A 6,974-nucleotide genomic window follows, 5' to 3' on the forward strand; every position below is an offset into this window, starting at 1 on the left:
GGATGTTAATAGCTCAAAGAATAACAGATGCATAAAAATTTGAAATGCATAGAGTCTTTCTTCATCACTGCATACAACCAACTCTCTACTCCATTAAGATTTAGGTTTGACTGAAATTTCTAGTGTGACATTTGAGAGAGAATGTCCAAAGTTCACTATATTCAATTATCAATAACAATTGAGACTATACTCTATAATTGAAACTATACTTAATAATCATTAATTTATAACTAAAACTAAAACTAAAAAAAAAAAAAAAAAAAAAAAACACCGAGTTTCAAATGTAAGCTAGTGCCAAATACAAATGGACAAATGTAAGCTTGTGAATACATAGCAGAATGTAGAGAGAAAATAATTTACTTCAAATCTAAGAGAAAAATACACAAAGGAAATTGTTTATCTTTGTGAAACATAAAATTCCCAGGGTCACATTAATTCCTCAATACTTACCAGTCCCATCACTGAGACTTCATTTGCCATTTTAAAGTGTATGAAAATAGCATTATCCTGATTGTGTTTGTGTTTAGTCTTATGAATAGAAACTGTGCATTTACATATAATAAAAGGCTGATACAACTAATCTCTTAGCCCCTCAAAAATATATTTACATTAGGGTTTTATATCTCTGCCTGCTTCTTAAAGATTATTAAAATAATGACTCTGATAAAATCTAAAGCAAGATTCTTGTTTGGAAATAAAATTCTATCATAAATGTTGCATTAAAATAATTAGATTATTGGCATAGTTTTGTTTTACTGAGTATATGCTTCCATTTAACATAATGTTACAGATAGAGAATTCACAAGAAAAGAGTCTAAAGGTAAATGATGTAATTGTGAAAGCAGAATTAATTTTATAGTACAGCTAAAACAAAATTTGATAGTGATTGAAAATATGAAAATGGAAACATGGTAAAGCTAATAAAAGGTAGCATGCATAGTTGTGTAGGTAATTTTCTTCGGTAGCATTAAAATGAAATGCAAAGCAAATGAAATAAAAAATCTATTCATGTGTCTTATGGAATCATAAATTGCAATGACATTACAATGAAAACAACATGATTTGCCCAGTCAAAGCCAATTATGTTAAGGGAAAGAGAACGACAGAGAAAGCTATGGACATCATAAACACTGTCAGTCCAAATCTTCATCTCTTTGGCAGTTAAGCCAAGTTAATCTACTCTTTTACGTAATTCTTGATAAAAATGTTTGAGGCTAACTGTGAGTCTGAAACCACAAAATGATCCATGATCAGACAGTCTTTTAGGGATTTTTCTTTTATATTTTTATTTGTCTGTTAGTTTTTATAACCATGCACAGTTTTAGTATAGACACACTATTGTGTCTGACAATTACTAAGTTATTTTCTCCAACTTAACCTCAACTATACTGATAGTAAATATGATTTAACCCTATCACTAGATTTATTACTTAATAAATATTCTTAAACCCATATTAAATAGGAATAATAATCATAGTATCAAGGGCATTGAGCTAGAAGTTATAAGACCTGGATTCTAATTGTATGTAGTTTAACAATAATAAACTGTGTGACCTTGTCCAAATAACTTCAGTTTTCTTGACTATCGCATAAATAATTTCAACCATATAATCTTCAAGAACACTGCCTATTGCAACATCCCATGATGCTGTAGGTATATAGTGTTTACAGAGATCAAAAATACTTTATCTCTATGATTCACTTTGATCTTCAAAACTTCATTTATAGGCCGGGCACGGTGGCTCACGCCTGTAATCCCAGCACTTTGGGAGGCCGAGGCGGGCGGATCGCGAGGTCAGGAGGTCGAGACCATCCTGGCTAACACAGTGAAACCCCGTCTCTACTAAAAATACAAAAATAAAAAAAATAAAAATAAATAAAAAAATTAGCCGGGCGAGGTGGCGGGCGCCTGTAGTCCCAGCTGCTCGGGAGGCTGAGGCAGGAAAATGGCGTGAACCCGGGAGGCGGAGCTTGTAGTGAGCCGAGATCGCGCCACTGCACTCCAGCCTGGGCGACAGAGCGAGACTCCGTCTCAAAAAAAAAAAAAAAAAAAAAAAAAAAAAAAAAAAAAACTTCATTTATAGACAAAGAGGGTATTAAATGACTGTTTAAGGTAGAAGACATATGGTTAATATGGTTGGTTAAAATAGAGATAGCATTGTAGTCTGAAAATACCTATTGAATGTCTCCAGTGCTTGTCAAAGGGAAGGCAGTGATGACCAAGGAAGATATGGTATTTTCATCACAGAGCTTTCAGTTTAGTGTTAAGGATTATCTTTTCTCTAGAGCTGCCCTTTCCAGACAGCAAGATGCTAAGAGGTACCCACCAGTCTTCCATCACACAATCTCAAAAAGCTAACTTAAAATAAATAATAAATATAAATTGTAAAATGTTAAATTAGCATAACAAAATCTCTTAAACATCCTGTAAAGAAAGAAATCTATTTAACTTTAATTAGCCCAGAGTTTCACAAGCACATTTAATTGTAAACTACCCACCTGCTCCCCTCTCCCTTCTCATCCAGTAACTGCTAACACCCAGTGAAGCTTTCCCACAGCACAGTTTTGGAAACACTGGTTTGAACTAAGGTCTTCAGTAGCTAAGGATTGTTGGCATAAAGAACACTAAGAGATATCAGAGCTAGCTTTGAGTCAGTGTTGAGCAGAGCTAATGAGCTATTTTATGCATATGCTGTTATTTCAGAAAGAAATATTGTGCAGAGAATTATTTTGAAATCCCTACCAAAACCAGTTTTCTCTCTCCTTCTTCTCTCCTTTCTATGCTATTCAAAGAGGAAAATAAACCCAATGGAGTATTTCTACCCAGGGAGTGAAAAGCATTGTTTATTTTTCTGCAAAGCTCTCAGTCTCTGATAGAGAAACAGTAAGTCTAACTAGACACATCATTCCATTCATGTGCTGTTCTTAAACTGCATATCCTTTTCTCCCTTAAATTTTCTTTAAAAAGCAAACATGCTATTTTTTGAAAAAAAAAAAAAAAAAAAAAATCTGTGTTTCTCTGACATGTCCACCATTGTTTTAAGTGGAAACATCTTTCAGTCCAGAAGGAAAACATTATGCTTAAATTGGCATAATGAAAAGAAAACATAATGGGTAGAAGGTTGCAAATATGGTAATCTTGTACACATAAGCAACATAATAAAATACGATTAAAAAATAAATAACCCTCACCATCCCTTCATACTTAAATAACCATTGTTTACTGAGGGCCGTAGCAATTTAGTGACTAGAAACAAACTAAAATGTTGGTTGCATGCTTCTATTCACTAACATGTGGCTGTCCCTGTTTGTCTTGTAGTTCCTCATCTTCCGACTGTTGAAAGCAAAACTAATGAAGAAATCAATGAAATAGACTACTTTGCCAATGTTTCTTGAATTTCGTGATACTTTTAGGTCTCTCTTGTTTGGATTGTGAGTTCACATGTATGTTGATGGGAGTAGGTAATCAGAAGTAAAAACAGAATTGTGGAGAAGTAAAAGTCAAAAATATAAGCTGAAGTTTTAGGATATATCACTAATTAAGCATTAGTAGGCAAAATCAAAAGGAAAAACTGGACTCTGGTCTGCAATTTGCTAGTAATCAGCTAATCAAATTGGGCAACTATTTCACCATGCAGAATCGTATTTCCTTCACTTATAAATTGAATTAGTGGTAACACTGAAGTATAACTTGTCAAAAAGTTAAAAATATCACTCAGGTAAATAATCAGATATCAATTTCATTTAACTCATTAATTGAATAAGGTAATCAGTAGAAGATGAATTTGAAAACTGTACACATATCTAGACAAGTAGTAATGTCAAAATAAATTTGCTAATAGAAGCAAACTAATGAACATCCTATAGGGAAATAAATGTATTATTTGAGGTAATCTTTTCTTTAGGATGAAAATCAATTATATCTTTGCTGGACAAAATTAATATGCATTATTGAGTAAAATAATTATTTGCCTGTCAATTATAGTCTATACAACTTCTACCCCTGCAGAGTTGGCGACATTCAATTTTTTCAAGATTTTTATGCTTTCTAGCTAAAAAATGACAAACTTGGAACTTATGATCACTAAACTTCAAAAATCTGTAACTTAAAACATGCTATATGATCTGTGAAAAGAATGAGATAAAGAAAATGACATAATAGAAGTTTAGAACTGAAGATGTAAAATATAATATCAGGAAGGTAACTATTTCCCTTAACATCACAGTGTCATTACTATTCACGATCGACACTGAATACAAGATGTCATATTTGAATTCTCAGGAAGAGAAAGAACAAGAAAGAAAAAAGGTTGCCTGAATCAAGAAAACAAAAAAAAGTAACCAGAAATTCTCATTACACTTTTGGTCTCATCTTGCTAGTCATCACTGTATAACTTAGTCACGCATTGCCACAATGTGGCTGAAACTTGTTTCTTACAGGTACCCATTTTCTCTTCAAGGAAACTGGGGTTATGTTAATGAGAAAAAGTGGAATTGGTTATAGTATGTACACCTTCAGTCACATAATCCAGAATTAAAATGAGAGAGCATAATCTTCAAATATGAAAGATCATAGGATTATAGAGGAGGGAAACTCTACTCTCTGAGAGTTTGATAATTGAGTCTATGAAATAAACTGACAGTAGACGGATTAACAGGAAAAAAGGTATACCCTTTTATTCATACACAGGAGCCTCATGTGAAAGAAAAGTAAGTATGGAGAAACTCAGTGAGATCTAGAAGCTTACATGCCCTCTTCATTAGGGAGAGTGGAAGGGAGAGGTAGGCAATTTAGATGAGAGTAAATGATTTTTGAGAAAGATGAAGGAGCCCTCAAAAGAACAGGTGACAGCCTGTGACAAATTCTGTCTAGGCATGACGTCACCTCCAGTTTCTTCTCCTCTTATCTGAGTTAACCTTTCCTAACCATCTGGGTGGATGAGGTTCCTGGGGAGGGGTTTCACGACAATTGTGCTACTTTTGTGCAATCTGTCTTTAGGCAAATTAAGGGAGTTCAGAGGAAGTTCCTTCCTGCATTTGCTGTTCCCCAAGTGCCCTCAGTTTCCATTGGTCAGCAAACTCAAGCATTATATTTTGTGGTGGCATTTCCTGATCTCCTTTAGTAGAAATATTTTTCACAGTAATATTTGGAGATTCTATCATTCATTGATCAAAAAAATTGATAGATTGTTAATGTCTTTTTAAAAATTTATTATTAAGAGTTTTTTTTTTTTTTTTTTCTTTTTAAATTTCTTACACTTGTTGCCATGTGTAAGTCATGGGAGCTACTTGAAAAAGGAGTATAAGAAAGACTTACTAATCATTAAATTCCAGCAATTTGTTTTTGAGATGAAGTCTCACTCTTGTTGCCCAGGCTGGAGTGCAATGACTCGGTCTCAGCTCACTGCAACCTCCACCTCCTGAGTTCAAGCGATTATCCTGCCTCAGCCTCCAGAGTAGCTGGGATTACAGGTACTTGTCATCACGCTTGGCTAATTTTTGTATTTTTAGTAGAGATAGGGTTTCACCATGTTGACCAGACTGATCTTGAACTCCTGAACTCAGGTGACCTGCCCACCTCAGCCTCCCAAAGTGCTGGGATTACAGGCATGAGCCACTGCACCCAGACTAATTCGAGCAATTTTGTGGGCATTTTACATACTTTGTCGTATTGTGTCTTTACAACAAATGTACAAAGTAAAAAGTAGAATAAAATATGAGATTCAGAAGATGGTATTATTTGCCTTTCAAAGTCTTTCTGACTTTGTGACTTAGCATCCTTACACCATCCTTCCATATCAAATATGGTGTTTATTGAGTTAAAAAAAAAAAAAAAAGAAGGTGGGGAGGAAACTTGTGCTGATGTATTTACTTCCAAGAACAATGGTTGATGTTTTGTCACTCTTCGGCATGTTAAGACCTTCATTGTGTAAAATTTTACAAAAGGTGGAGAAGTGTCAGGATAGGCACAATTAGCTGAAGTACTGATTAGAAACAAGTTTCAGGAAATTTATATGCTTCAACTGCTCATATAAGCTTAAGCATCTCAATAATTCAGAACACTGGAATACATGCTTTCTCTACCATTGATACTCTAGTGAGACAATAGCATTTTAAGCTGTGTTGTCCTTCATTTGCATTTGAGCAAGTACATTACTCTGACAAATCAGTAGTCACAATAGTTTATTCCTATAACTCAGTATTGTAATGAGTAGAAAATGGTGCCTATTCAGCATAATTTTCTTATCTTATCACTCTTGGAAGCCATAAGCCTGTTATGTAGAAATACAACACAAAGCAACTGCCAAAAAATCTGGGTGCATGTGTGTGTGTCTCTGTGTGTGTGTGAGAGAGAGTGTGTGTGCATGTGTATGTGGGCATGGGAGTGATACATTGTGTACAAAGCCCACATATGTTTGTGCAGCTGTGATGTTTGAGTAACATACCACTTGGCATGTGGAATGTGTACAGAAGAGGGTGAGTACCTTTCTTTAGAATACTAATTACTGATAAAACATGATTACCATTTCCTGGAAGCCATGTTGAAGTTGAGAGTGCCAGATTTAAAACAAAAAAAGCAAACAAGCAAGCAAAAACAGATTATCTGTTTCCTCTCATTGCACTGCTACCAAGCAGACCTTAAAATTCCAGTAAAATGTTGTAAGATGATTTGAGTGAAATGCTGTGAAAATGCTCACACATAACAAAAGGATGGATTTATTATAATAATTAAATTAGTTAATACTTTCAAGGAATTTAGCACCTGGTGTTTGATAAACTAAATGAAATTATTCAGTTTACTGAATTTCATGATAATTTTTTTTTAGTTAAGACTCTCAGAACTTTCTATGTATTGGACTATGGGCTTAGCCAGAACCCTTGAGAGACAACTTCTGTTCATGCTCTTGGACTTCATAGTCATGATGAACTATGTGTTCCCTTTAGTCATCTTCCCTATAAAACTTTCTTTTTTT

Source organism: Rhinopithecus roxellana, chromosome 21 (genome assembly GCF_007565055.1).
Source record: "Rhinopithecus roxellana isolate Shanxi Qingling chromosome 21, ASM756505v1, whole genome shotgun sequence".
NCBI lineage: Eukaryota > Metazoa > Chordata > Mammalia > Primates > Cercopithecidae > Rhinopithecus > Rhinopithecus roxellana.